Raw genomic sequence first — 27,988 nt, forward strand, 5'->3', positions numbered from 1 at the left:
ACAGCCCCCCGCCCCGCCCCGCCCCGCCCCGCCCATCACCCCCGTCCCTGGGAGCCCGCGGGACCCGGCCGGCGAACTCAACAGGCCCGGCCCGGCCCGGCGCGGGGCCTGGGGCGGGAGGCGGCGGGAAAGCGCAGAGAGGCTCGGCTTCTTGAGCGGGGCAGGGGCGCCCTCCGCCGCCGTCTAGGGCCACACCACCCTGAACGCCCCCGATCTCGTCTGGTCTCGGAAGCTAAGCAGGGTCGGGCCTGGTTAGTACTTGGATGGGAGACCGCCTGGGAATACCGGGTGCCACAGGCTGCTGCTTTTTATTTATTTTTTTTTTGCCTCTTGTTCTGTCCCCTTTCTGGGAGCGCGGCGGCGGCCCGGGGTGGGGGTGACCCCAACCCTCAGCGCCCGCAGCGGTGCCTGGCGCCCCAGCCCGCACCGTGGGGCCTCCTCTTGTCCCAAGCCGCGACACCGCCGCCACGCGGCAGCATGCGTGGCATCTGGACTGTCAGGTCTCAGACCAAAGGTCTGCTCTGTGGGAACCGACACGCTGGAGGAAACCTTGAGAGTCTGAGAGGGGAGGGAGTTCCAGAAGAAGGCCAGGATGTCATTTTGAGGGAGTATGTGACCAGAACTCGTCCCGTTGCTTTTGGGGTTCTATGGGCTACACGCAGGAATCTTTGGTGGTGGCACCTGATGTTGGGGGATCCGGAGTCACACCCAGACCTGCTCCACAGGCCTCCTTTTACTTTTCTCTTCGGATTCATGATTTTTAAAAAGTGTCTCTTACCTCTATTATTGCATTTTCTTTTCTCTCTCTTTTCAAGCAGATGATGGGAGTACAAGTATTCAGGTGACATGTGTTGCCCGTGCCCCCCTCCCCCCTGTGTTCTTATTCATATACCTCTCATGTTGCTCCAGCGTATTGTGGGGGTACCAATGTTAGGGTCGGGTGCGTTGCCCTCTCCAAGCCTCCCCCCTCGGGTCAGAGCTTCAAGTGCGCCCATCCCCCAGTGGGTGCGCACCCACCCCATTCCTAATGGAGGTGTATGCCCCTCCCCTCCCCCCACCCGCCCGACACCCACCCGATGAAGGTGATTCCTCTCCGTCCACTTAGGTGTCCATCCGTTCGTACCAATTTGCTGGTGAGCGCGCTCACGTGGTGCTCGTGTGTCCGTTCTTGGGATACCTGGCTTACTGGAACGGGTTCCAGCTCTGGCCAGGAGAACACGAGAGGTGCCCTCTCACCGCTGCTCCTCACAGCCGAATGGCACTCCGTGGTGTCCACGCGCCACATTTTATTGATGCACTCCTGGATGGATGGGCACTCGGGTCGCTTCCACGTCTTTGCGATTGTGAATTGTGCCCTAACTGTCACCCTAACCCTTACCCAGCCCGTCTCCTCTGCCCCTGCCTGACGCACTCCTCCCCGGCCAGGCCCGTCACTGTCCTGGGCCCCCGCCTGACCGGCTCCTCCCCGCCCGGCCTGTCACCGTCCTCTGCCCCTGCCTGACATGCTCCTTCCCGCCCGGCCTCTCACCGTCCTCGGCCCCTGCCTGACCGGCTCCTCCGTCGCCTGGGCCTTCCAAGGGCTTGGTGTGGACGCTGCTTCCAGGAAGCCCTCCAGAAACCCGGCAGCAGGGTGGCCGCAGCAGTCTCCAGCAGCCGTCCCTAAGTCGCGTGAGTGCGGGGGACGTGCCCCCGCTGTGCCGCGGGGGCCCAGCCTGGTGTCTTCCCTGAGGCCCTGCGGCTGCCGGCTGGGCGGCTGGGCTGCCGCTCCCCGCAAGGGGAGAGCCGCGGAGGTGGGGACCGCCTCCTGATGGGGACGTACACGCAGCTCTCCACGTCGGATTCCGGGGCTCTCTGTCCTGCCCGAAGGCCCAGCTGGCCTGCGGGTCCTTAGAGTGGCGAAAACATCCGAAAGCTGAGATTGAGGGTCCGGTGGGTGTCTGCACTTTTGTGCTGGGCACCCCAGGGAGGCCCGGGGGCTGGCTGGACAATGTGGTCTGCTGGGCGGGGGGGGGGTTGGAGGAGCAACTGATGCCCTTTGCACTTTGGGTAGCAAGAGTCTGAGGTGTCTCTGAGCCCTGTGCCATGTCGCGGGGGGGGGGGGGGGGCGGGGGGGAGGAGGAGGAGGAGGAGGAGGTGGGAAGGGCCGGGGCCTGCAGTCCTGTTCCCGGGGTGGCACGGCAAGTGGCTTCTTCCACAGGCTGCTTGGCCTGGGCTCCCTGCACCTGGGCCTTTGGAGGACTGGCCCCGTGCTTGCCAACACTTCCTGCAGGGACCCAGAGCTGGGAGGTTGCACCTCTCAGCCCTGGGTCGGGCAGAGCCCCAGCGGGCCATGCCCACAGCCTCTCTCAGCACCGGTCCCCCAGAAGGCTCCTTTGGGACCAGGATTCTCTTGCGGTGACTCTTTAAGGTCTGGCCCCTGGATGGAGGGGCACCAGGAGTAGAGGAGCAGGAAGGGGAAGGGGGTGGCCATGCGAGGGGACACTTTGAGGCCAAGTCCCAGCTTCAGCCTGATCCTCCTGGGAACCCCGCTCTGAGACAAGGAGCCGGGCTTCGCATTCCCACAGCACCCAGTCCTGGGCTGAGGACACCTGGGGCGTTGGGAACTCCCTGGCTTCTCCTTGGCTTAACATCTGGAGCTGCTTGTGAATCGCGCCGCCACACACCCCCGAGTGCAGGTGTCTTCCGCACAGACTGCGGGCCTCGCTCTTCTGAATGCCGCTAGCTCGCCACCCACCCACGGGTGAACCTGGTCAGGGTGCTTTCTCTAAGGGGCAGACTCTTTTCCGGGCGGGCTACCGGTGTCTCTGTTTGCTCCTTTCTTTCTTCCATTTCGGGAAAGTCTTCCTTGCTGGGTGTGGAAATCTCCTATGCCTTCCCTCGCCTATTCTGTCAGCTTTCAAATTCTCTTTCAGTTGCCACCCTCACAGATGGATTAGGAAACTCTTTCCGGTGCACTCATTAGTGAAATGACCTCAAGGAAGCTGGAATCCAATATCTAATGGCCGATTTTTAGCGAGTCCACACGCCAGGGTGGTCGGGGTCCAATGCAGCCCCGGCCAGGCCCAGGCCCCTTGGACTGGGCCACAGGAGGACACAGAGGAGGGTCCCGGCCCCCACGAAGCGGTGCCCGCAGTTCTCCACGGGCTTGGGCGTTTTCCAGAGGAAGGAGATGGAGGGGACTGATTTCTTCAGCGCCCCACAAACCACGGCACCCCACCCCACCCATGGGACACATCCCCAGAGGGAGACGCCCCATACACTGGCTGTGCCCCAGCCCTGGCCCGGGGGAATAGGCGGCAGCCCACCCACAGGGCGGGGGGGGGGGCGCAGCTGAAAGGGGTTGTGGGGGAGGGCGGCCCCTGGCTGGGGTCAAAGGGCGAGCGACCCGCGCGCGCGTGCGCAGTCAGCGGCGGCGACGCGCTGGGGGTGGGCAGCGGGTAGGTGAAGGAGGCCGGGCGAGGAGACGAGGGGGGCTGGGAGGGCTCCACCTTGGCGAGTCCAGCCGTGGAGGCGCATCTTGTGTGAGTGTGAGTGAGTGTGAGTGTGTGTGTGTGTGTGTATAGAGAGACAGCCCCCCGCCCCGCCCCGCCCCGCCCCGCCCATCACCCCCGTCCCTGGGAGCCCGCGGGACCCGGCCGGCGAACTCAACAGGCCCGGCCCGGCCCGGCGCGGGGCCTGGGGCGGGAGGCGGCGGGAAAGCGCAGAGAGGCTCGGCTTCTTGAGCGGGGCAGGGGCGCCCTCCGCCGCCGTCTAGGGCCACACCACCCTGAACGCCCCCGATCTCGTCTGGTCTCGGAAGCTAAGCAGGGTCGGGCCTGGTTAGTACTTGGATGGGAGACCGCCTGGGAATACCGGGTGCCACAGGCTGCTGCTTTTTATTTATTTTTTTTTTGCCTCTTGTTCTGTCCCCTTTCTGGGAGCGCGGCGGCGGCCCGGGGTGGGGGTGACCCCAACCCTCAGCGCCCGCAGCGGTGCCTGGCGCCCCAGCCCGCACCGTGGGGCCTCCTCTTGTCCCAAGCCGCGACACCGCCGCCACGCGGCAGCATGCGTGGCATCTGGACTGTCAGGTCTCAGACCAAAGGTCTGCTCTGTGGGAACCGACACGCTGGAGGAAACCTTGAGAGTCTGAGAGGGGAGGGAGTTCCAGAAGAAGGCCAGGATGTCATTTTGAGGGAGTATGTGACCAGAACTCGTCCCGTTGCTTTTGGGGTTCTATGGGCTACACGCAGGAATCTTTGGTGGTGGCACCTGATGTTGGGGGATCCGGAGTCACACCCAGACCTGCTCCACAGGCCTCCTTTTACTTTTCTCTTCGGATTCATGATTTTTAAAAAGTGTCTCTTACCTCTATTATTGCATTTTCTTTTCTCTCTCTTTTCAAGCAGATGATGGGAGTACAAGTATTCAGGTGACATGTGTTGCCCGTGCCCCCCTCCCCCCTGTGTTCTTATTCATATACCTCTCATGTTGCTCCAGCGTATTGTGGGGGTACCAATGTTGGGGTCGGGTGCGTTGCCCTCTCCAAGCCTCCCCCCTCGGGTCAGAGCTTCAAGTGCGCCCATCCCCCAGTGGGTGCGCACCCACCCCATTCCTAATGGAGGTGTATGCCCCTCCCCTCCCCCCACCCGCCCGACACCCACCCGATGAAGGTGATTCCTCTCCGTCCACTTAGGTGTCCATCCGTTCGTACCAATTTGCTGGTGAGCGCGCTCACGTGGTGCTCGTGTGTCCGTTCTTGGGATACCTGGCTTACTGGAACGGGTTCCAGCTCTGGCCAGGAGAACACGAGAGGTGCCCTCTCACCGCTGCTCCTCACAGCCGAATGGCACTCCGTGGTGTCCACGCGCCACATTTTATTGATGCACTCCTGGATGGATGGGCACTCGGGTCGCTTCCACGTCTTTGCGATTGTGAATTGTGCCCTAACTGTCACCCTAACCCTTACCCAGCCCGTCTCCTCTGCCCCTGCCTGACGCACTCCTCCCCGGCCAGGCCCGTCACTGTCCTGGGCCCCCGCCTGACCGGCTCCTCCCCGCCCGGCCTGTCACCGTCCTCTGCCCCTGCCTGACATGCTCCTTCCCGCCCGGCCTCTCACCGTCCTCGGCCCCTGCCTGACCGGCTCCTCCGTCACCTGGGCCTTCCAAGGGCTTGGTGTGGACGCTGCTTCCAGGAAGCCCTCCAGAAACCCGGCAGCAGGGTGGCCGCAGCAGTCTCCAGCAGCCGTCCCTAAGTCGCGTGAGTGCGGGGGACGTGCCCCCGCTGTGCCGCGGGGGCCCAGCCTGGTGTCTTCCCTGAGGCCCTGCGGCTGCCGGCTGGGCTGCCGCTCCCCGCAAGGGGAGAGCCGCGGAGGTGGGGACCGCCTCCTGATGGGGACGTACACGCAGCTCTCCACGTCGGATTCCGGGGCTCTCTGTCCTGCCCGAAGGCCCAGCTGGCCTGCGGGTCCTTAGAGTGGCGAAAACATCCGAAAGCTGAGATTGAGGGTCCGGTGGGTGTCTGCACTTTTGTGCTGGGCACCCCAGGGAGGCCCGGGGGCTGGCTGGACAATGTGGTCTGCTGGGCGGGGGGGGGGTTGGAGGAGCAACTGATGCCCTTTGCACTTTGGGTAGCAAGAGTCTGAGGTGTCTCTGAGCCCTGTGCCATGTCGCGGGGGGGGGGGGGGGGGGCCGGGGGCGAGGAGGAGGAGGAGGAGGAGGTGGGAAGGGCCGGGGCCTGCAGTCCTGTTCCCGGGGTGGCACGGCAAGTGGCTTCTTCCACAGGCTGCTTGGCCTGGGCTCCCTGCACCTGGGCCTTTGGAGGACTGGCCCCGTGCTTGCCAACACTTCCTGCAGGGACCCAGAGCTGGGAGGTTGCACCTCTCAGCCCTGGGTCGGGCAGAGCCCCAGCGGGCCATGCCCACAGCCTCTCTCAGCACCGGTCCCCCAGAAGGCTCCTTTGGGACCAGGATTCTCTTGCGGTGACTCTTTAAGGTCTGGCCCCTGGATGGAGGGGCACCAGGAGTAGAGGAGCAGGAAGGGGAAGGGGGTGGCCATGCGAGGGGACACTTTGAGGCCAAGTCCCAGCTTCAGCCTGATCCTCCTGGGAACCCCGCTCTGAGACAAGGAGCCGGGCTTCGCATTCCCACAGCACCCAGTCCTGGGCTGAGGACACCTGGGGCGTTGGGAACTCCCTGGCTTCTCCTTGGCTTAACATCTGGAGCTGCTTGTGAATCGCGCCGCCACACACCCCCGAGTGCAGGTGTCTTCCGCACAGACTGCGGGCCTCGCTCTTCTGAATGCCGCTAGCTCGCCACCCACCCACGGGTGAACCTGGTCAGGGTGCTTTCTCTAAGGGGCAGACTCTTTTCCGGGCGGGCTACCGGTGTCTCTGTTTGCTCCTTTCTTTCTTCCATTTCGGGAAAGTCTTCCTTGCTGGGTGTGGAAATCTCCTATGCCTTCCCTCGCCTATTCTGTCAGCTTTCAAATTCTCTTTCAGTTGCCACCCTCACAGATGGATTAGGAAACTCTTTCCGGTGCACTCATTAGTGAAATGACCTCAAGGAAGCTGGAATCCAATATCTAATGGCCGATTTTTAGCGAGTCCACACGCCAGGGTGGTCGGGGTCCAATGCAGCCCCGGCCAGGCCCAGGCCCCTTGGACTGGGCCACAGGAGGACACAGAGGAGGGTCCCGGCCCCCACGAAGCGGTGCCCGCAGTTCTCCACGGGCTTGGGCGTTTTCCAGAGGAAGGAGATGGAGGGGACTGATTTCTTCAGCGCCCCACAAACCACGGCACCCCACCCCACCCATGGGACACATCCCCAGAGGGAGACGCCCCATACACTGGCTGTGCCCCAGCCCTGGCCCGGGGGAATAGGCGGCAGCCCACCCACAGGGCGGGGGGGGGGGCGCAGCTGAAAGGGGTTGTGGGGGAGGGCGGCCCCTGGCTGGGGTCAAAGGGCGAGCGACCCGCGCGCGCGTGCGCAGTCAGCGGCGGCGACGCGCTGGGGGTGGGCAGCGGGTAGGTGAAGGAGGCCGGGCGAGGAGACGAGGGGGGCTGGGAGGGCTCCACCTTGGCGAGTCCAGCCGTGGAGGCGCATCTTGTGTGAGTGTGAGTGAGTGTGAGTGTGTGTGTGTGTGTATAGAGAGACAGCCCCCCGCCCCGCCCCGCCCCGCCCCGCCCATCACCCCCGTCCCTGGGAGCCCGCGGGACCCGGCCGGCGAACTCAACAGGCCCGGCCCGGCCCGGCGCGGGGCCTGGGGCGGGAGGCGGCGGGAAAGCGCAGAGAGGCTCGGCTTCTTGAGCGGGGCAGGGGCGCCCTCCGCCGCCGTCTAGGGCCACACCACCCTGAACGCCCCCGATCTCGTCTGGTCTCGGAAGCTAAGCAGGGTCGGGCCTGGTTAGTACTTGGATGGGAGACCGCCTGGGAATACCGGGTGCCACAGGCTGCTGCTTTTTATTTATTTTTTTTTTGCCTCTTGTTCTGTCCCCTTTCTGGGAGCGCGGCGGCGGCCCGGGGTGGGGGTGACCCCAACCCTCAGCGCCCGCAGCGGTGCCTGGCGCCCCAGCCCGCACCGTGGGGCCTCCTCTTGTCCCAAGCCGCGACACCGCCGCCACGCGGCAGCATGCGTGGCATCTGGACTGTCAGGTCTCAGACCAAAGGTCTGCTCTGTGGGAACCGACACGCTGGAGGAAACCTTGAGAGTCTGAGAGGGGAGGGAGTTCCAGAAGAAGGCCAGGATGTCATTTTGAGGGAGTATGTGACCAGAACTCGTCCCGTTGCTTTTGGGGTTCTATGGGCTACACGCAGGAATCTTTGGTGGTGGCACCTGATGTTGGGGGATCCGGAGTCACACCCAGACCTGCTCCACAGGCCTCCTTTTACTTTTCTCTTCGGATTCATGATTTTTAAAAAGTGTCTCTTACCTCTATTATTGCATTTTCTTTTCTCTCTCTTTTCAAGCAGATGATGGGAGTACAAGTATTCAGGTGACATGTGTTGCCCGTGCCCCCCTCCCCCCTGTGTTCTTATTCATATACCTCTCATGTTGCTCCAGCGTATTGTGGGGGTACCAATGTTAGGGTCGGGTGCGTTGCCCTCTCCAAGCCTCCCCCCTCGGGTCAGAGCTTCAAGTGCGCCCATCCCCCAGTGGGTGCGCACCCACCCCATTCCTAATGGAGGTGTATGCCCCTCCCCTCCCCCCACCCGCCCGACACCCACCCGATGAAGGTGATTCCTCTCCGTCCACTTAGGTGTCCATCCGTTCGTACCAATTTGCTGGTGAGCGCGCTCACGTGGTGCTCGTGTGTCCGTTCTTGGGATACCTGGCTTACTGGAACGGGTTCCAGCTCTGGCCAGGAGAACACGAGAGGTGCCCTCTCACCGCTGCTCCTCACAGCCGAATGGCACTCCGTGGTGTCCACGCGCCACATTTTATTGATGCACTCCTGGATGGATGGGCACTCGGGTCGCTTCCACGTCTTTGCGATTGTGAATTGTGCCCTAACTGTCACCCTAACCCTTACCCAGCCCGTCTCCTCTGCCCCTGCCTGACGCACTCCTCCCCGGCCAGGCCCGTCACTGTCCTGGGCCCCCGCCTGACCGGCTCCTCCCCGCCCGGCCTGTCACCGTCCTCTGCCCCTGCCTGACATGCTCCTTCCCGCCCGGCCTCTCACCGTCCTCGGCCCCTGCCTGACCGGCTCCTCCGTCGCCTGGGCCTTCCAAGGGCTTGGTGTGGACGCTGCTTCCAGGAAGCCCTCCAGAAACCCGGCAGCAGGGTGGCCGCAGCAGTCTCCAGCAGCCGTCCCTAAGTCGCGTGAGTGCGGGGGACGTGCCCCCGCTGTGCCGCGGGGGCCCAGCCTGGTGTCTTCCCTGAGGCCCTGCGGCTGCCGGCTGGGCGGCTGGGCTGCCGCTCCCCGCAAGGGGAGAGCCGCGGAGGTGGGGACCGCCTCCTGATGGGGACGTACACGCAGCTCTCCACGTCGGATTCCGGGGCTCTCTGTCCTGCCCGAAGGCCCAGCTGGCCTGCGGGTCCTTAGAGTGGCGAAAACATCCGAAAGCTGAGATTGAGGGTCCGGTGGGTGTCTGCACTTTTGTGCTGGGCACCCCAGGGAGGCCCGGGGGCTGGCTGGACAATGTGGTCTGCTGGGCGGGGGGGGGTTGGAGGAGCAACTGATGCCCTTTGCACTTTGGGTAGCAAGAGTCTGAGGTGTCTCTGAGCCCTGTGCCATGTCGCGGGGGGGGGGGGGGGCGGGGGGGAGGAGGAGGAGGAGGAGGAGGTGGGAAGGGCCGGGGCCTGCAGTCCTGTTCCCGGGGTGGCACGGCAAGTGGCTTCTTCCACAGGCTGCTTGGCCTGGGCTCCCTGCACCTGGGCCTTTGGAGGACTGGCCCCGTGCTTGCCAACACTTCCTGCAGGGACCCAGAGCTGGGAGGTTGCACCTCTCAGCCCTGGGTCGGGCAGAGCCCCAGCGGGCCATGCCCACAGCCTCTCTCAGCACCGGTCCCCCAGAAGGCTCCTTTGGGACCAGGATTCTCTTGCGGTGACTCTTTAAGGTCTGGCCCCTGGATGGAGGGGCACCAGGAGTAGAGGAGCAGGAAGGGGAAGGGGGTGGCCATGCGAGGGGACACTTTGAGGCCAAGTCCCAGCTTCAGCCTGATCCTCCTGGGAACCCCGCTCTGAGACAAGGAGCCGGGCTTCGCATTCCCACAGCACCCAGTCCTGGGCTGAGGACACCTGGGGCGTTGGGAACTCCCTGGCTTCTCCTTGGCTTAACATCTGGAGCTGCTTGTGAATCGCGCCGCCACACACCCCCGAGTGCAGGTGTCTTCCGCACAGACTGCGGGCCTCGCTCTTCTGAATGCCGCTAGCTCGCCACCCACCCACGGGTGAACCTGGTCAGGGTGCTTTCTCTAAGGGGCAGACTCTTTTCCGGGCGGGCTACCGGTGTCTCTGTTTGCTCCTTTCTTTCTTCCATTTCGGGAAAGTCTTCCTTGCTGGGTGTGGAAATCTCCTATGCCTTCCCTCGCCTATTCTGTCAGCTTTCAAATTCTCTTTCAGTTGCCACCCTCACAGATGGATTAGGAAACTCTTTCCGGTGCACTCATTAGTGAAATGACCTCAAGGAAGCTGGAATCCAATATCTAATGGCCGATTTTTAGCGAGTCCACACGCCAGGGTGGTCGGGGTCCAATGCAGCCCCGGCCAGGCCCAGGCCCCTTGGACTGGGCCACAGGAGGACACAGAGGAGGGTCCCGGCCCCCACGAAGCGGTGCCCGCAGTTCTCCACGGGCTTGGGCGTTTTCCAGAGGAAGGAGATGGAGGGGACTGATTTCTTCAGCGCCCCACAAACCACGGCACCCCACCCCACCCATGGGACACATCCCCAGAGGGAGACGCCCCATACACTGGCTGTGCCCCAGCCCTGGCCCGGGGGAATAGGCGGCAGCCCACCCACAGGGCGGGGGGGGGGGCGCAGCTGAAAGGGGTTGTGGGGGAGGGCGGCCCCTGGCTGGGGTCAAAGGGCGAGCGACCCGCGCGCGCGTGCGCAGTCAGCGGCGGCGACGCGCTGGGGGTGGGCAGCGGGTAGGTGAAGGAGGCCGGGCGAGGAGACGAGGGGGGCTGGGAGGGCTCCACCTTGGCGAGTCCAGCCGTGGAGGCGCATCTTGTGTGAGTGTGAGTGAGTGTGAGTGTGTGTGTGTGTGTGTATAGAGAGACAGCCCCCCGCCCCGCCCCGCCCCGCCCCGCCCATCACCCCCGTCCCTGGGAGCCCGCGGGACCCGGCCGGCGAACTCAACAGGCCCGGCCCGGCCCGGCGCGGGGCCTGGGGCGGGAGGCGGCGGGAAAGCGCAGAGAGGCTCGGCTTCTTGAGCGGGGCAGGGGCGCCCTCCGCCGCCGTCTAGGGCCACACCACCCTGAACGCCCCCGATCTCGTCTGGTCTCGGAAGCTAAGCAGGGTCGGGCCTGGTTAGTACTTGGATGGGAGACCGCCTGGGAATACCGGGTGCCACAGGCTGCTGCTTTTTATTTATTTTTTTTTTGCCTCTTGTTCTGTCCCCTTTCTGGGAGCGCGGCGGCGGCCCGGGGTGGGGGTGACCCCAACCCTCAGCGCCCGCAGCGGTGCCTGGCGCCCCAGCCCGCACCGTGGGGCCTCCTCTTGTCCCAAGCCGCGACACCGCCGCCACGCGGCAGCATGCGTGGCATCTGGACTGTCAGGTCTCAGACCAAAGGTCTGCTCTGTGGGAACCGACACGCTGGAGGAAACCTTGAGAGTCTGAGAGGGGAGGGAGTTCCAGAAGAAGGCCAGGATGTCATTTTGAGGGAGTATGTGACCAGAACTCGTCCCGTTGCTTTTGGGGTTCTATGGGCTACACGCAGGAATCTTTGGTGGTGGCACCTGATGTTGGGGGATCCGGAGTCACACCCAGACCTGCTCCACAGGCCTCCTTTTACTTTTCTCTTCGGATTCATGATTTTTAAAAAGTGTCTCTTACCTCTATTATTGCATTTTCTTTTCTCTCTCTTTTCAAGCAGATGATGGGAGTACAAGTATTCAGGTGACATGTGTTGCCCGTGCCCCCCTCCCCCCTGTGTTCTTATTCATATACCTCTCATGTTGCTCCAGCGTATTGTGGGGGTACCAATGTTAGGGTCGGGTGCGTTGCCCTCTCCAAGCCTCCCCCCTCGGGTCAGAGCTTCAAGTGCGCCCATCCCCCAGTGGGTGCGCACCCACCCCATTCCTAATGGAGGTGTATGCCCCTCCCCTCCCCCCACCCGCCCGACACCCACCCGATGAAGGTGATTCCTCTCCGTCCACTTAGGTGTCCATCCGTTCGTACCAATTTGCTGGTGAGCGCGCTCACGTGGTGCTCGTGTGTCCGTTCTTGGGATACCTGGCTTACTGGAACGGGTTCCAGCTCTGGCCAGGAGAACACGAGAGGTGCCCTCTCACCGCTGCTCCTCACAGCCGAATGGCACTCCGTGGTGTCCACGCGCCACATTTTATTGATGCACTCCTGGATGGATGGGCACTCGGGTCGCTTCCACGTCTTTGCGATTGTGAATTGTGCCCTAACTGTCACCCTAACCCTTACCCAGCCCGTCTCCTCTGCCCCTGCCTGACGCACTCCTCCCCGGCCAGGCCCGTCACTGTCCTGGGCCCCCGCCTGACCGGCTCCTCCCCGCCCGGCCTGTCACCGTCCTCTGCCCCTGCCTGACATGCTCCTTCCCGCCCGGCCTCTCACCGTCCTCGGCCCCTGCCTGACCGGCTCCTCCGTCGCCTGGGCCTTCCAAGGGCTTGGTGTGGACGCTGCTTCCAGGAAGCCCTCCAGAAACCCGGCAGCAGGGTGGCCGCAGCAGTCTCCAGCAGCCGTCCCTAAGTCGCGTGAGTGCGGGGGACGTGCCCCCGCTGTGCCGCGGGGGCCCAGCCTGGTGTCTTCCCTGAGGCCCTGCGGCTGCCGGCTGGGCGGCTGGGCTGCCGCTCCCCGCAAGGGGAGAGCCGCGGAGGTGGGGACCGCCTCCTGATGGGGACGTACACGCAGCTCTCCACGTCGGATTCCGGGGCTCTCTGTCCTGCCCGAAGGCCCAGCTGGCCTGCGGGTCCTTAGAGTGGCGAAAACATCCGAAAGCTGAGATTGAGGGTCCGGTGGGTGTCTGCACTTTTGTGCTGGGCACCCCAGGGAGGCCCGGGGGCTGGCTGGACAATGTGGTCTGCTGGGCGGGGGGGGGTTGGAGGAGCAACTGATGCCCTTTGCACTTTGGGTAGCAAGAGTCTGAGGTGTCTCTGAGCCCTGTGCCATGTCGCGGGGGGGGGGGGGCGGGGGGGAGGAGGAGGAGGAGGAGGAGGTGGGAAGGGCCGGGGCCTGCAGTCCTGTTCCCGGGGTGGCACGGCAAGTGGCTTCTTCCACAGGCTGCTTGGCCTGGGCTCCCTGCACCTGGGCCTTTGGAGGACTGGCCCCGTGCTTGCCAACACTTCCTGCAGGGACCCAGAGCTGGGAGGTTGCACCTCTCAGCCCTGGGTCGGGCAGAGCCCCAGCGGGCCATGCCCACAGCCTCTCTCAGCACCGGTCCCCCAGAAGGCTCCTTTGGGACCAGGATTCTCTTGCGGTGACTCTTTAAGGTCTGGCCCCTGGATGGAGGGGCACCAGGAGTAGAGGAGCAGGAAGGGGAAGGGGGTGGCCATGCGAGGGGACACTTTGAGGCCAAGTCCCAGCTTCAGCCTGATCCTCCTGGGAACCCCGCTCTGAGACAAGGAGCCGGGCTTCGCATTCCCACAGCACCCAGTCCTGGGCTGAGGACACCTGGGGCGTTGGGAACTCCCTGGCTTCTCCTTGGCTTAACATCTGGAGCTGCTTGTGAATCGCGCCGCCACACACCCCCGAGTGCAGGTGTCTTCCGCACAGACTGCGGGCCTCGCTCTTCTGAATGCCGCTAGCTCGCCACCCACCCACGGGTGAACCTGGTCAGGGTGCTTTCTCTAAGGGGCAGACTCTTTTCCGGGCGGGCTACCGGTGTCTCTGTTTGCTCCTTTCTTTCTTCCATTTCGGGAAAGTCTTCCTTGCTGGGTGTGGAAATCTCCTATGCCTTCCCTCGCCTATTCTGTCAGCTTTCAAATTCTCTTTCAGTTGCCACCCTCACAGATGGATTAGGAAACTCTTTCCGGTGCACTCATTAGTGAAATGACCTCAAGGAAGCTGGAATCCAATATCTAATGGCCGATTTTTAGCGAGTCCACACGCCAGGGTGGTCGGGGTCCAATGCAGCCCCGGCCAGGCCCAGGCCCCTTGGACTGGGCCACAGGAGGACACAGAGGAGGGTCCCGGCCCCCACGAAGCGGTGCCCGCAGTTCTCCACGGGCTTGGGCGTTTTCCAGAGGAAGGAGATGGAGGGGACTGATTTCTTCAGCGCCCCACAAACCACGGCACCCCACCCCACCCATGGGACACATCCCCAGAGGGAGACGCCCCATACACTGGCTGTGCCCCAGCCCTGGCCCGGGGGAATAGGCGGCAGCCCACCCACAGGGCGGGGGGGGGGGCGCAGCTGAAAGGGGTTGTGGGGGAGGGCGGCCCCTGGCTGGGGTCAAAGGGCGAGCGACCCGCGCGCGCGTGCGCAGTCAGCGGCGGCGACGCGCTGGGGGTGGGCAGCGGGTAGGTGAAGGAGGCCGGGCGAGGAGACGAGGGGGGCTGGGAGGGCTCCACCTTGGCGAGTCCAGCCGTGGAGGCGCATCTTGTGTGAGTGTGAGTGAGTGTGAGTGTGTGTGTGTGTGTGTATAGAGAGACAGCCCCCCGCCCCGCCCCGCCCCGCCCCGCCCATCACCCCCGTCCCTGGGAGCCCGCGGGACCCGGCCGGCGAACTCAACAGGCCCGGCCCGGCCCGGCGCGGGGCCTGGGGCGGGAGGCGGCGGGAAAGCGCAGAGAGGCTCGGCTTCTTGAGCGGGGCAGGGGCGCCCTCCGCCGCCGTCTAGGGCCACACCACCCTGAACGCCCCCGATCTCGTCTGGTCTCGGAAGCTAAGCAGGGTCGGGCCTGGTTAGTACTTGGATGGGAGACCGCCTGGGAATACCGGGTGCCACAGGCTGCTGCTTTTTATTTATTTTTTTTTTGCCTCTTGTTCTGTCCCCTTTCTGGGAGCGCGGCGGCGGCCCGGGGTGGGGGTGACCCCAACCCTCAGCGCCCGCAGCGGTGCCTGGCGCCCCAGCCCGCACCGTGGGGCCTCCTCTTGTCCCAAGCCGCGACACCGCCGCCACGCGGCAGCATGCGTGGCATCTGGACTGTCAGGTCTCAGACCAAAGGTCTGCTCTGTGGGAACCGACACGCTGGAGGAAACCTTGAGAGTCTGAGAGGGGAGGGAGTTCCAGAAGAAGGCCAGGATGTCATTTTGAGGGAGTATGTGACCAGAACTCGTCCCGTTGCTTTTGGGGTTCTATGGGCTACACGCAGGAATCTTTGGTGGTGGCACCTGATGTTGGGGGATCCGGAGTCACACCCAGACCTGCTCCACAGGCCTCCTTTTACTTTTCTCTTCGGATTCATGATTTTTAAAAAGTGTCTCTTACCTCTATTATTGCATTTTCTTTTCTCTCTCTTTTCAAGCAGATGATGGGAGTACAAGTATTCAGGTGACATGTGTTGCCCGTGCCCCCCTCCCCCCTGTGTTCTTATTCATATACCTCTCATGTTGCTCCAGCGTATTGTGGGGGTACCAATGTTAGGGTCGGGTGCGTTGCCCTCTCCAAGCCTCCCCCCTCGGGTCAGAGCTTCAAGTGCGCCCATCCCCCAGTGGGTGCGCACCCACCCCATTCCTAATGGAGGTGTATGCCCCTCCCCTCCCCCCACCCGCCCGACACCCACCCGATGAAGGTGATTCCTCTCCGTCCACTTAGGTGTCCATCCGTTCGTACCAATTTGCTGGTGAGCGCGCTCACGTGGTGCTCGTGTGTCCGTTCTTGGGATACCTGGCTTACTGGAACGGGTTCCAGCTCTGGCCAGGAGAACACGAGAGGTGCCCTCTCACCGCTGCTCCTCACAGCCGAATGGCACTCCGTGGTGTCCACGCGCCACATTTTATTGATGCACTCCTGGATGGATGGGCACTCGGGTCGCTTCCACGTCTTTGCGATTGTGAATTGTGCCCTAACTGTCACCCTAACCCTTACCCAGCCCGTCTCCTCTGCCCCTGCCTGACGCACTCCTCCCCGGCCAGGCCCGTCACTGTCCTGGGCCCCCGCCTGACCGGCTCCTCCCCGCCCGGCCTGTCACCGTCCTCTGCCCCTGCCTGACATGCTCCTTCCCGCCCGGCCTCTCACCGTCCTCGGCCCCTGCCTGACCGGCTCCTCCGTCGCCTGGGCCTTCCAAGGGCTTGGTGTGGACGCTGCTTCCAGGAAGCCCTCCAGAAACCCGGCAGCAGGGTGGCCGCAGCAGTCTCCAGCAGCCGTCCCTAAGTCGCGTGAGTGCGGGGGACGTGCCCCCGCTGTGCCGCGGGGGCCCAGCCTGGTGTCTTCCCTGAGGCCCTGCGGCTGCCGGCTGGGCTGCCGCTCCCCGCAAGGGGAGAGCCGCGGAGGTGGGGACCGCCTCCTGATGGGGACGTACACGCAGCTCTCCACGTCGGATTCCGGGGCTCTCTGTCCTGCCCGAAGGCCCAGCTGGCCTGCGGGTCCTTAGAGTGGCGAAAACATCCGAAAGCTGAGATTGAGGGTCCGGTGGGTGTCTGCACTTTTGTGCTGGGCACCCCAGGGAGGCCCGGGGGCTGGCTGGACAATGTGGTCTGCTGGGCGGGGGGGGGGGTTGGAGGAGCAACTGATGCCCTTTGCACTTTGGGTAGCAAGAGTCTGAGGTGTCTCTGAGCCCTGTGCCATGTCGCGGGGGGGGGGGGGGGCCGGGGGGGAGGAGGAGGAGGAGGAGGAGGTGGGAAGGGCCGGGGCCTGCAGTCCTGTTCCCGGGGTGGCACGGCAAGTGGCTTCTTCCACAGGCTACTTGGCCTGGGCTCCCTGCACCTGGGCCTTTGGAGGACTGGCCCCGTGCTTGCCAACACTTCCTGCAGGGACCCAGAGCTGGGAGGTTGCACCTCTCAGCCCTGGGTCGGGCAGAGCCCCAGCGGGCCATGCCCACAGCCTCTCTCAGCACCGGTCCCCCAGAAGGCTCCTTTGGGACCAGGATTCTCTTGCGGTGACTCTTTAAGGTCTGGCCCCTGGATGGAGGGGCACCAGGAGTAGAGGAGCAGGAAGGGGAAGGGGGTGGCCATGCGAGGGGACACTTTGAGGCCAAGTCCCAGCTTCAGCCTGATCCTCCTGGGAACCCCGCTCTGAGACAAGGAGCCGGGCTTCGCATTCCCACAGCACCCAGTCCTGGGCTGAGGACACCTGGGGCGTTGGGAACTCCCTGGCTTCTCCTTGGCTTAACATCTGGAGCTGCTTGTGAATCGCGCCGCCACACACCCCCGAGTGCAGGTGTCTTCCGCACAGACTGCGGGCCTCGCTCTTCTGAATGCCGCTAGCTCGCCACCCACCCACGGGTGAACCTGGTCAGGGTGCTTTCTCTAAGGGGCAGACTCTTTTCCGGGCGGGCTACCGGTGTCTCTGTTTGCTCCTTTCTTTCTTCCATTTCGGGAAAGTCTTCCTTGCTGGGTGTGGAAATCTCCTATGCCTTCCCTCGCCTATTCTGTCAGCTTTCAAATTCTCTTTCAGTTGCCACCCTCACAGATGGATTAGGAAACTCTTTCCGGTGCACTCATTAGTGAAATGACCTCAAGGAAGCTGGAATCCAATATCTAATGGCCGATTTTTAGCGAGTCCACACGCCAGGGTGGTCGGGGTCCAATGCAGCCCCGGCCAGGCCCAGGCCCCTTGGACTGGGCCACAGGAGGACACAGAGGAGGGTCCCGGCCCCCACGAAGCGGTGCCCGCAGTTCTCCACGGGCTTGGGCGTTTTCCAGAGGAAGGAGATGGAGGGGACTGATTTCTTCAGCGCCCCACAAACCACGGCACCCCACCCCACCCATGGGACACATCCCCAGAGGGAGACGCCCCATACACTGGCTGTGCCCCAGCCCTGGCCCGGGGGAATAGGCGGCAGCCCACCCACAGGGCGGGGGGGGGGGGCGCAGCTGAAAGGGGTTGTGGGGGAGGGCGGCCCCTGGCTGGGGTCAAAGGGCGAGCGACCCGCGCGCGCGTGCGCAGTCAGCGGCGGCGACGCGCTGGGGGTGGGCAGCGGGTAGGTGAAGGAGGCCGGGCGAGGAGACGAGGGGGGCTGGGAGGGCTCCACCTTGGCGAGTCCAGCCGTGGAGGCGCATCTTGTGTGAGTGTGAGTGAGTGTGAGTGTGTGTGTGTGTGTATAGAGAGACAGCCCCCCGCCCCGCCCCGCCCCGCCCCGCCCATCACCCCCGTCCCTGGGAGCCCGCGGGACCCGGCCGGCGAACTCAACAGGCCCGGCCCGGCCCGGCGCGGGGCCTGGGGCGGGAGGCGGCGGGAAAGCGCAGAGAGGCTCGGCTTCTTGAGCGGGGCAGGGGCGCCCTCCGCCGCCGTCTAGGGCCACACCACCCTGAACGCCCCCGATCTCGTCTGGTCTCGGAAGCTAAGCAGGGTCGGGCCTGGTTAGTACTTGGATGGGAGACCGCCTGGGAATACCGGGTGCCACAGGCTGCTGCTTTTTATTTATTTTTTTTTTGCCTCTTGTTCTGTCCCCTTTCTGGGAGCGCGGCGGCGGCCCGGGGTGGGGGTGACCCCAACCCTCAGCGCCCGCAGCGGTGCCTGGCGCCCCAGCCCGCACCGTGGGGCCTCCTCTTGTCCCAAGCCGCGACACCGCCGCCACGCGGCAGCATGCGTGGCATCTGGACTGTCAGGTCTCAGACCAAAGGTCTGCTCTGTGGGAACCGACACGCTGGAGGAAACCTTGAGAGTCTGAGAGGGGAGGGAGTTCCAGAAGAAGGCCAGGATGTCATTTTGAGGGAGTATGTGACCAGAACTCGTCCCGTTGCTTTTGGGGTTCTATGGGCTACACGCAGGAATCTTTGGTGGTGGCACCTGATGTTGGGGGATCCGGAGTCACACCCAGACCTGCTCCACAGGCCTCCTTTTACTTTTCTCTTCGGATTCATGATTTTTAAAAAGTGTCTCTTACCTCTATTATTGCATTTTCTTTTCTCTCTCTTTTCAAGCAGATGATGGGAGTACAAGTATTCAGGTGACATGTGTTGCCCGTGCCCCCCTCCCCCCTGTGTTCTTATTCATATACCTCTCATGTTGCTCCAGCGTATTGTGGGGGTACCAATGTTAGGGTCGGGTGCGTTGCCCTCTCCAAGCCTCCCCCCTCGGGTCAGAGCTTCAAGTGCGCCCATCCCCCAGTGGGTGCGCACCCACCCCATTCCTAATGGAGGTGTATGCCCCTCCCCTCCCCCCACCCGCCCGACACCCACCCGATGAAGGTGATTCCTCTCCGTCCACTTAGGTGTCCATCCGTTCGTACCAATTTGCTGGTGAGCGCGCTCACGTGGTGCTCGTGTGTCCGTTCTTGGGATACCTGGCTTACTGGAACGGGTTCCAGCTCTGGCCAGGAGAACACGAGAGGTGCCCTCTCACCGCTGCTCCTCACAGCCGAATGGCACTCCGTGGTGTCCACGCGCCACATTTTATTGATGCACTCCTGGATGGATGGGCACTCGGGTCGCTTCCACGTCTTTGCGATTGTGAATTGTGCCCTAACTGTCACCCTAACCCTTACCCAGCCCGTCTCCTCTGCCCCTGCCTGACGCACTCCTCCCCGGCCAGGCCCGTCACTGTCCTGGGCCCCCGCCTGACCGGCTCCTCCCCGCCCGGCCTGTCACCGTCCTCTGCCCCTGCCTGACATGCTCCTTCCCGCCCGGCCTCTCACCGTCCTCGGCCCCTGCCTGACCGGCTCCTCCGTCGCCTGGGCCTTCCAAGGGCTTGGTGTGGACGCTGCTTCCAGGAAGCCCTCCAGAAACCCGGCAGCAGGGTGGCCGCAGCAGTCTCCAGCAGCCGTCCCTAAGTCGCGTGAGTGCGGGGGACGTGCCCCCGCTGTGCCGCGGGGGCCCAGCCTGGTGTCTTCCCTGAGGCCCTGCGGCTGCCGGCTGGGCGGCTGGGCTGCCGCTCCCCGCAAGGGGAGAGCCGCGGAGGTGGGGACCGCCTCCTGATGGGGACGTACACGCAGCTCTCCACGTCGGATTCCGGGGCTCTCTGTCCTGCCCGAAGGCCCAGCTGGCCTGCGGGTCCTTAGAGTGGCGAAAACATCCGAAAGCTGAGATTGAGGGTCCGGTGGGTGTCTGCACTTTTGTGCTGGGCACCCCAGGGAGGCCCGGGGGCTGGCTGGACAATGTGGTCTGCTGGGCGGGGGGGGGTTGGAGGAGCAACTGATGCCCTTTGCACTTTGGGTAGCAAGAGTCTGAGGTGTCTCTGAGCCCTGTGCCATGTCGCGGGGGGGGGGGGGGGGCGGGGGGGAGGAGGAGGAGGAGGAGGAGGTGGGAAGGGCCGGGGCCTGCAGTCCTGTTCCCGGGGTGGCACGGCAAGTGGCTTCTTCCACAGGCTGCTTGGCCTGGGCTCCCTGCACCTGGGCCTTTGGAGGACTGGCCCCGTGCTTGCCAACACTTCCTGCAGGGACCCAGAGCTGGGAGGTTGCACCTCTCAGCCCTGGGTCGGGCAGAGCCCCAGCGGGCCATGCCCACAGCCTCTCTCAGCACCGGTCCCCCAGAAGGCTCCTTTGGGACCAGGATTCTCTTGCGGTGACTCTTTAAGGTCTGGCCCCTGGATGGAGGGGCACCAGGAGTAGAGGAGCAGGAAGGGGAAGGGGGTGGCCATGCGAGGGGACACTTTGAGGCCAAGTCCCAGCTTCAGCCTGATCCTCCTGGGAACCCCGCTCTGAGACAAGGAGCCGGGCTTCGCATTCCCACAGCACCCAGTCCTGGGCTGAGGACACCTGGGGCGTTGGGAACTCCCTGGCTTCTCCTTGGCTTAACATCTGGAGCTGCTTGTGAATCGCGCCGCCACACACCCCCGAGTGCAGGTGTCTTCCGCACAGACTGCGGGCCTCGCTCTTCTGAATGCCGCTAGCTCGCCACCCACCCACGGGTGAACCTGGTCAGGGTGCTTTCTCTAAGGGGCAGACTCTTTTCCGGGCGGGCTACCGGTGTCTCTGTTTGCTCCTTTCTTTCTTCCATTTCGGGAAAGTCTTCCTTGCTGGGTGTGGAAATCTCCTATGCCTTCCCTCGCCTATTCTGTCAGCTTTCAAATTCTCTTTCAGTTGCCACCCTCACAGATGGATTAGGAAACTCTTTCCGGTGCACTCATTAGTGAAATGACCTCAAGGAAGCTGGAATCCAATATCTAATGGCCGATTTTTAGCGAGTCCACACGCCAGGGTGGTCGGGGTCCAATGCAGCCCCGGCCAGGCCCAGGCCCCTTGGACTGGGCCACAGGAGGACACAGAGGAGGGTCCCGGCCCCCACGAAGCGGTGCCCGCAGTTCTCCACGGGCTTGGGCGTTTTCCAGAGGAAGGAGATGGAGGGGACTGATTTCTTCAGCGCCCCACAAACCACGGCACCCCACCCCACCCATGGGACACATCCCCAGAGGGAGACGCCCCATACACTGGCTGTGCCCCAGCCCTGGCCCGGGGGAATAGGCGGCAGCCCACCCACAGGGCGGGGGGGGGGGCGCAGCTGAAAGGGGTTGTGGGGGAGGGCGGCCCCTGGCTGGGGTCAAAGGGCGAGCGACCCGCGCGCGCGTGCGCAGTCAGCGGCGGCGACGCGCTGGGGGTGGGCAGCGGGTAGGTGAAGGAGGCCGGGCGAGGAGACGAGGGGGGCTGGGAGGGCTCCACCTTGGCGAGTCCAGCCGTGGAGGCGCATCTTGTGTGAGTGTGAGTGAGTGTGAGTGTGTGTGTGTGTGTATAGAGAGACAGCCCCCCGCCCCGCCCCGCCCCGCCCCGCCCATCACCCCCGTCCCTGGGAGCCCGCGGGACCCGGCCGGCGAACTCAACAGGCCCGGCCCGGCCCGGCGCGGGGCCTGGGGCGGGAGGCGGCGGGAAAGCGCAGAGAGGCTCGGCTTCTTGAGCGGGGCAGGGGCGCCCTCCGCCGCCGTCTAGGGCCACACCACCCTGAACGCCCCCGATCTCGTCTGGTCTCGGAAGCTAAGCAGGGTCGGGCCTGGTTAGTACTTGGATGGGAGACCGCCTGGGAATACCGGGTGCCACAGGCTGCTGCTTTTTATTTATTTTTTTTTTGCCTCTTGTTCTGTCCCCTTTCTGGGAGCGCGGCGGCGGCCCGGGGTGGGGGTGACCCCAACCCTCAGCGCCCGCAGCGGTGCCTGGCGCCCCAGCCCGCACCGTGGGGCCTCCTCTTGTCCCAAGCCGCGACACCGCCGCCACGCGGCAGCATGCGTGGCATCTGGACTGTCAGGTCTCAGACCAAAGGTCTGCTCTGTGGGAACCGACACGCTGGAGGAAACCTTGAGAGTCTGAGAGGGGAGGGAGTTCCAGAAGAAGGCCAGGATGTCATTTTGAGGGAGTATGTGACCAGAACTCGTCCCGTTGCTTTTGGGGTTCTATGGGCTACACGCAGGAATCTTTGGTGGTGGCACCTGATGTTGGGGGATCCGGAGTCACACCCAGACCTGCTCCACAGGCCTCCTTTTACTTTTCTCTTCGGATTCATGATTTTTAAAAAGTGTCTCTTACCTCTATTATTGCATTTTCTTTTCTCTCTCTTTTCAAGCAGATGATGGGAGTACAAGTATTCAGGTGACATGTGTTGCCCGTGCCCCCCTCCCCCCTGTGTTCTTATTCATATACCTCTCATGTTGCTCCAGCGTATTGTGGGGGTACCAATGTTAGGGTCGGGTGCGTTGCCCTCTCCAAGCCTCCCCCCTCGGGTCAGAGCTTCAAGTGCGCCCATCCCCCAGTGGGTGCGCACCCACCCCATTCCTAATGGAGGTGTATGCCCCTCCCCTCCCCCCACCCGCCCGACACCCACCCGATGAAGGTGATTCCTCTCCGTCCACTTAGGTGTCCATCCGTTCGTACCAATTTGCTGGTGAGCGCGCTCACGTGGTGCTCGTGTGTCCGTTCTTGGGATACCTGGCTTACTGGAACGGGTTCCAGCTCTGGCCAGGAGAACACGAGAGGTGCCCTCTCACCGCTGCTCCTCACAGCCGAATGGCACTCCGTGGTGTCCACGCGCCACATTTTATTGATGCACTCCTGGATGGATGGGCACTCGGGTCGCTTCCACGTCTTTGCGATTGTGAATTGTGCCCTAACTGTCACCCTAACCCTTACCCAGCCCGTCTCCTCTGCCCCTGCCTGACGCACTCCTCCCCGGCCAGGCCCGTCACTGTCCTGGGCCCCCGCCTGACCGGCTCCTCCCCGCCCGGCCTGTCACCGTCCTCTGCCCCTGCCTGACATGCTCCTTCCCGCCCGGCCTCTCACCGTCCTCGGCCCCTGCCTGACCGGCTCCTCCGTCGCCTGGGCCTTCCAAGGGCTTGGTGTGGACGCTGCTTCCAGGAAGCCCTCCAGAAACCCGGCAGCAGGGTGGCCGCAGCAGTCTCCAGCAGCCGTCCCTAAGTCGCGTGAGTGCGGGGGACGTGCCCCCGCTGTGCCGCGGGGGCCCAGCCTGGTGTCTTCCCTGAGGCCCTGCGGCTGCCGGCTGGGCGGCTGGGCTGCCGCTCCCCGCAAGGGGAGAGCCGCGGAGGTGGGGACCGCCTCCTGATGGGGACGTACACGCAGCTCTCCACGTCGGATTCCGGGGCTCTCTGTCCTGCCCGAAGGCCCAGCTGGCCTGCGGGTCCTTAGAGTGGCGAAAACATCCGAAAGCTGAGATTGAGGGTCCGGTGGGTGTCTGCACTTTTGTGCTGGGCACCCCAGGGAGGCCCGGGGGCTGGCTGGACAATGTGGTCTGCTGGGCGGGGGGGGGGTTGGAGGAGCAACTGATGCCCTTTGCACTTTGGGTAGCAAGAGTCTGAGGTGTCTCTGAGCCCTGTGCCATGTCGCGGGGGGGGGGGGGGGGCGGGGGGGAGGAGGAGGAGGAGGAGGAGGTGGGAAGGGCCGGGGCCTGCAGTCCTGTTCCCGGGGTGGCACGGCAAGTGGCTTCTTCCACAGGCTGCTTGGCCTGGGCTCCCTGCACCTGGGCCTTTGGAGGACTGGCCCCGTGCTTGCCAACACTTCCTGCAGGGACCCAGAGCTGGGAGGTTGCACCTCTCAGCCCTGGGTCGGGCAGAGCCCCAGCGGGCCATGCCCACAGCCTCTCTCAGCACCGGTCCCCCAGAAGGCTCCTTTGGGACCAGGATTCTCTTGCGGTGACTCTTTAAGGTCTGGCCCCTGGATGGAGGGGCACCAGGAGTAGAGGAGCAGGAAGGGGAAGGGGGTGGCCATGCGAGGGGACACTTTGAGGCCAAGTCCCAGCTTCAGCCTGATCCTCCTGGGAACCCCGCTCTGAGACAAGGAGCCGGGCTTCGCATTCCCACAGCACCCAGTCCTGGGCTGAGGACACCTGGGGCGTTGGGAACTCCCTGGCTTCTCCTTGGCTTAACATCTGGAGCTGCTTGTGAATCGCGCCGCCACACACCCCCGAGTGCAGGTGTCTTCCGCACAGACTGCGGGCCTCGCTCTTCTGAATGCCGCTAGCTCGCCACCCACCCACGGGTGAACCTGGTCAGGGTGCTTTCTCTAAGGGGCAGACTCTTTTCCGGGCGGGCTACCGGTGTCTCTGTTTGCTCCTTTCTTTCTTCCATTTCGGGAAAGTCTTCCTTGCTGGGTGTGGAAATCTCCTATGCCTTCCCTCGCCTATTCTGTCAGCTTTCAAATTCTCTTTCAGTTGCCACCCTCACAGATGGATTAGGAAACTCTTTCCGGTGCACTCATTAGTGAAATGACCTCAAGGAAGCTGGAATCCAATATCTAATGGCCGATTTTTAGCGAGTCCACACGCCAGGGTGGTCGGGGTCCAATGCAGCCCCGGCCAGGCCCAGGCCCCTTGGACTGGGCCACAGGAGGACACAGAGGAGGGTCCCGGCCCCCACGAAGCGGTGCCCGCAGTTCTCCACGGGCTTGGGCGTTTTCCAGAGGAAGGAGATGGAGGGGACTGATTTCTTCAGCGCCCCACAAACCACGGCACCCCACCCCACCCATGGGACACATCCCCAGAGGGAGACGCCCCATACACTGGCTGTGCCCCAGCCCTGGCCCGGGGGAATAGGCGGCAGCCCACCCACAGGGCGGGGGGGGGGGCGCAGCTGAAAGGGGTTGTGGGGGAGGGCGGCCCCTGGCTGGGGTCAAAGGGCGAGCGACCCGCGCGCGCGTGCGCAGTCAGCGGCGGCGACGCGCTGGGGGTGGGCAGCGGGTAGGTGAAGGAGGCCGGGCGAGGAGACGAGGGGGGCTGGGAGGGCTCCACCTTGGCGAGTCCAGCCGTGGAGGCGCATCTTGTGTGAGTGTGAGTGAGTGTGAGTGTGTGTGTGTGTGTATAGAGAGACAGCCCCCCGCCCCGCCCCGCCCCGCCCCGCCCATCACCCCCGTCCCTGGGAGCCCGCGGGACCCGGCCGGCGAACTCAACAGGCCCGGCCCGGCCCGGCGCGGGGCCTGGGGCGGGAGGCGGCGGGAAAGCGCAGAGAGGCTCGGCTTCTTGAGCGGGGCAGGGGCGCCCTCCGCCGCCGTCTAGGGCCACACCACCCTGAACGCCCCCGATCTCGTCTGGTCTCGGAAGCTAAGCAGGGTCGGGCCTGGTTAGTACTTGGATGGGAGACCGCCTGGGAATACCGGGTGCCACAGGCTGCTGCTTTTTATTTATTTTTTTTTTGCCTCTTGTTCTGTCCCCTTTCTGGGAGCGCGGCGGCGGCCCGGGGTGGGGGTGACCCCAACCCTCAGCGCCCGCAGCGGTGCCTGGCGCCCCAGCCCGCACCGTGGGGCCTCCTCTTGTCCCAAGCCGCGACACCGCCGCCACGCGGCAGCATGCGTGGCATCTGGACTGTCAGGTCTCAGACCAAAGGTCTGCTCTGTGGGAACCGACACGCTGGAGGAAACCTTGAGAGTCTGAGAGGGGAGGGAGTTCCAGAAGAAGGCCAGGATGTCATTTTGAGGGAGTATGTGACCAGAACTCGTCCCGTTGCTTTTGGGGTTCTATGGGCTACACGCAGGAATCTTTGGTGGTGGCACCTGATGTTGGGGGATCCGGAGTCACACCCAGACCTGCTCCACAGGCCTCCTTTTACTTTTCTCTTCGGATTCATGATTTTTAAAAAGTGTCTCTTACCTCTATTATTGCATTTTCTTTTCTCTCTCTTTTCAAGCAGATGATGGGAGTACAAGTATTCAGGTGACATGTGTTGCCCGTGCCCCCCTCCCCCCTGTGTTCTTATTCATATACCTCTCATGTTGCTCCAGCGTATTGTGGGGGTACCAATGTTAGGGTCGGGTGCGTTGCCCTCTCCAAGCCTCCCCCCTCGGGTCAGAGCTTCAAGTGCGCCCATCCCCCAGTGGGTGCGCACCCACCCCATTCCTAATGGAGGTGTATGCCCCTCCCCTCCCCCCACCCGCCCGACACCCACCCGATGAAGGTGATTCCTCTCCGTCCACTTAGGTGTCCATCCGTTCGTACCAATTTGCTGGTGAGCGCGCTCACGTGGTGCTCGTGTGTCCGTTCTTGGGATACCTGGCTTACTGGAACGGGTTCCAGCTCTGGCCAGGAGAACACGAGAGGTGCCCTCTCACCGCTGCTCCTCACAGCCGAATGGCACTCCGTGGTGTCCACGCGCCACATTTTATTGATGCACTCCTGGATGGATGGGCACTCGGGTCGCTTCCACGTCTTTGCGATTGTGAATTGTGCCCTAACTGTCACCCTAACCCTTACCCAGCCCGTCTCCTCTGCCCCTGCCTGACGCACTCCTCCCCGGCCAGGCCCGTCACTGTCCTGGGCCCCCGCCTGACCGGCTCCTCCCCGCCCGGCCTGTCACCGTCCTCTGCCCCTGCCTGACATGCTCCTTCCCGCCCGGCCTCTCACCGTCCTCGGCCCCTGCCTGACCGGCTCCTCCGTCGCCTGGGCCTTCCAAGGGCTTGGTGTGGACGCTGCTTCCAGGAAGCCCTCCAGAAACCCGGCAGCAGGGTGGCCGCAGCAGTCTCCAGCAGCCGTCCCTAAGTCGCGTGAGTGCGGGGGACGTGCCCCCGCTGTGCCGCGGGGGCCCAGCCTGGTGTCTTCCCTGAGGCCCTGCGGCTGCCGGCTGGGCGGCTGGGCTGCCGCTCCCCGCAAGGGGAGAGCCGCGGAGGTGGGGACCGCCTCCTGATGGGGACGTACACGCAGCTCTCCACGTCGGATTCCGGGGCTCTCTGTCCTGCCCGAAGGCCCAGCTGGCCTGCGGGTCCTTAGAGTGGCGAAAACATCCGAAAGCTGAGATTGAGGGTCCGGTGGGTGTCTGCACTTTTGTGCTGGGCACCCCAGGGAGGCCCGGGGGCTGGCTGGACAATGTGGTCTGCTGGGCGGGGGGGGGGTTGGAGGAGCAACTGATGCCCTTTGCACTTTGGGTAGCAAGAGTCTGAGGTGTCTCTGAGCCCTGTGCCATGTCGCGGGGGGGGGGGGGGGGGGGCGGGGGGGAGGAGGAGGAGGAGGAGGAGGTGGGAAGGGCCGGGGCCTGCAGTCCTGTTCCCGGGGTGGCACGGCAAGTGGCTTCTTCCACAGGCTGCTTGGCCTGGGCTCCCTGCACCTGGGCCTTTGGAGGACTGGCCCCGTGCTTGCCAACACTTCCTGCAGGGACCCAGAGCTGGGAGGTTGCACCTCTCAGCCCTGGGTCGGGCAGAGCCCCAGCGGGCCATGCCCACAGCCTCTCTCAGCACCGGTCCCCCAGAAGGCTCCTTTGGGACCAGGATTCTCTTGCGGTGACTCTTTAAGGTCTGGCCCCTGGATGGAGGGGCACCAGGAGTAGAGGAGCAGGAAGGGGAAGGGGGTGGCCATGCGAGGGGACACTTTGAGGCCAAGTCCCAGCTTCAGCCTGATCCTCCTGGGAACCCCGCTCTGAGACAAGGAGCCGGGCTTCGCATTCCCACAGCACCCAGTCCTGGGCTGAGGACACCTGGGGCGTTGGGAACTCCCTGGCTTCTCCTTGGCTTAACATCTGGAGCTGCTTGTGAATCGCGCCGCCACACACCCCCGAGTGCAGGTGTCTTCCGCACAGACTGCGGGCCTCGCTCTTCTGAATGCCGCTAGCTCGCCACCCACCCACGGGTGAACCTGGTCAGGGTGCTTTCTCTAAGGGGCAGACTCTTTTCCGGGCGGGCTACCGGTGTCTCTGTTTGCTCCTTTCTTTCTTCCATTTCGGGAAAGTCTTCCTTGCTGGGTGTGGAAATCTCCTATGCCTTCCCTCGCCTATTCTGTCAGCTTTCAAATTCTCTTTCAGTTGCCACCCTCACAGATGGATTAGGAAACTCTTTCCGGTGCACTCATTAGTGAAATGACCTCAAGGAAGCTGGAATCCAATATCTAATGGCCGATTTTTAGCGAGTCCACACGCCAGGGTGGTCGGGGTC

General features: G+C 63.9%; 8 non-coding genes across 8 annotated transcripts; all 8 read left to right on the top strand.

Annotated features, from left to right (window-relative positions):
- Positions 1–181: 181 nt before the first annotated feature.
- Positions 182–300, top strand: LOC142867308 (5S ribosomal RNA). Its single transcript, XR_012916940.1, has one exon. It is a non-coding gene; the product is annotated as a 5S ribosomal RNA (ribosomal RNA).
- A 3,448-nt stretch (positions 301–3,748) lies between these two features.
- LOC142867309 (5S ribosomal RNA) lies at positions 3,749–3,867 on the top strand. Its single transcript, XR_012916941.1, has one exon. It is a non-coding gene; the product is annotated as a 5S ribosomal RNA (ribosomal RNA).
- Positions 3,868–7,308: 3,441 nt separating this feature from the next.
- Positions 7,309–7,427, top strand: LOC142867310 (5S ribosomal RNA). Its single transcript, XR_012916942.1, has one exon. It is a non-coding gene; the product is annotated as a 5S ribosomal RNA (ribosomal RNA).
- A 3,446-nt stretch (positions 7,428–10,873) lies between these two features.
- On the top strand, positions 10,874–10,992 carry LOC142867311 (5S ribosomal RNA). The gene has a single exon (XR_012916943.1). It is a non-coding gene; the product is annotated as a 5S ribosomal RNA (ribosomal RNA).
- A 3,444-nt stretch (positions 10,993–14,436) lies between these two features.
- On the top strand, positions 14,437–14,555 carry LOC142867312 (5S ribosomal RNA). Its single transcript, XR_012916944.1, has one exon. It is a non-coding gene; the product is annotated as a 5S ribosomal RNA (ribosomal RNA).
- Positions 14,556–17,995: 3,440 nt separating this feature from the next.
- On the top strand, positions 17,996–18,114 carry LOC142867314 (5S ribosomal RNA). The gene has a single exon (XR_012916946.1). It is a non-coding gene; the product is annotated as a 5S ribosomal RNA (ribosomal RNA).
- Positions 18,115–21,559: 3,445 nt separating this feature from the next.
- On the top strand, positions 21,560–21,678 carry LOC142867315 (5S ribosomal RNA). The gene has a single exon (XR_012916947.1). It is a non-coding gene; the product is annotated as a 5S ribosomal RNA (ribosomal RNA).
- A 3,446-nt stretch (positions 21,679–25,124) lies between these two features.
- On the top strand, positions 25,125–25,243 carry LOC142867316 (5S ribosomal RNA). The gene has a single exon (XR_012916948.1). It is a non-coding gene; the product is annotated as a 5S ribosomal RNA (ribosomal RNA).
- Positions 25,244–27,988: the final 2,745 nt, after the last annotated feature.

This window comes from Microcebus murinus, unplaced genomic scaffold (genome assembly GCF_040939455.1).
Source record: "Microcebus murinus isolate Inina unplaced genomic scaffold, M.murinus_Inina_mat1.0 scaf014_hap2_Mmur4.0, whole genome shotgun sequence".
Lineage (NCBI taxonomy): Eukaryota > Metazoa > Chordata > Mammalia > Primates > Cheirogaleidae > Microcebus > Microcebus murinus.